We start from the raw sequence: 1,334 nt of genomic DNA on the forward strand, positions 1-1,334 counted from the left end.
CCAATACATGTCCCTTGGAGCTTATGCCCAGTTGGGTGTCTGTCGCCTGATACACAAAGCCTGACAGGTGAAGGCAGGGCAGGAAGAGTGTGGGCTGGGTAAACCCGAGGAGGACACGGTTGGGTCCTAGCAGCTTCCCTTCGGAGTGTGTGTTCCTGGGCTGAGCCCCTCTCTTGTCTGGGGGGACCAAAGGCATAGAGAGTGGGGATGGCTCTGTGCTCACCCCTCCATTGGCATCATCTCATCTCTGATCTCTTAACAGACCTCCCCATGTCCATGCTGGACCCCCCATCTGCTTTCTTCCCAGTGGCCAGAGTAGGCTTCCCAAAATAAATACAACAGCAGCTGCTGCTCACCCCCTGAGCCCACAGCAGCTGCCAGTGGGCCAAGTCTCACGGCACCTACCCGCAGCAAGACTACTCACAGTGCTGCGTGCTCTGGGCCAGAACAGGGTGAGTGCCCTCCAAATGTCAAGGAACCCCCAAGGAGGACCTGCTCTGTGCCTGCCCCCCAGCGTGTACGCATGTGTGCACAGACTACAGGGGGTGGCAGTGGAGGTGTTCCGTGTGTGGATGGAATCCCCTGGAGGTTCTGAGCAAGGAAGCGTTCCTACTCTCTCTCCTCCCCCAGATTCCTCTAGGCCACAGCATGGAGAACCAAGGGGAGAGGGACCAGGAGCCCAAGAAGGGTCCCCATATGCTCAGGGCAGGAGGTAGCAGGTGTGGGGGAGGTAAGAAATGAATGGGTTAGAAATATTTGGGGGTGCCTGGCTGGCTCAGTTGGTAGAGCATGTGACTCTTGATCTCAGGGTCATGAGTTCAAGCCTCATGTTGGGTGTGGAGCCTACATAAAAAAAAATTGTAAAAAAAAATTATATATATATATATATGTGTGTGTGTGTATATATATATATACATACATACATACATACTGTGTGTGTGTATAGTTTCTGAGCTGAGGGTGAGGGACAGGCAGGAGTCAGGAGGACTCAGGGCCAGGGATCAGTGGTCATACCCCAGGGGACTGGAGTGCCTGGGACTCACTGTGCTCCCCTAGAGACATCTCCTCACCCATCAGCAGTGGGGGCCTGCCTCGGGGAGGGAAGGCACCCCTGAGTCTACTTTTGCACAAAGCTCTGAGTTGCCAACATGCAGAAGTGGCCCCTGGAAGAGCTCCAGTGGGGGGAACGTTGGAAGGTACTGAAAGAGCCTCCACACCAAACACCCCAGATCAGAAGCACGTTCCTGCAAACTGTCCCCCACTGTCCAACAACCCCATGCCCTCTTGAGCTGCATCGGCACACAGAAGCAACACCACAGAGGAAACCCAGACAG

General features: G+C 54.8%; 1 non-coding gene across 1 annotated transcript; it reads left to right on the plus strand.

Annotated features, from left to right (window-relative positions):
- Positions 1–764: 764 nt before the first annotated feature.
- On the plus strand, positions 765–837 carry TRNAK-CUU (transfer RNA lysine (anticodon CUU)). Its single transcript has one exon. It is a non-coding gene; the product is annotated as a tRNA-Lys (tRNA).
- Positions 838–1,334: the final 497 nt, after the last annotated feature.

This window comes from Ursus americanus, chromosome 14 (genome assembly GCF_024610735.1).
Source record: "Ursus americanus isolate L20-20 chromosome 14, mUrsAme1.1.p, whole genome shotgun sequence".
Lineage (NCBI taxonomy): Eukaryota > Metazoa > Chordata > Mammalia > Carnivora > Ursidae > Ursus > Ursus americanus.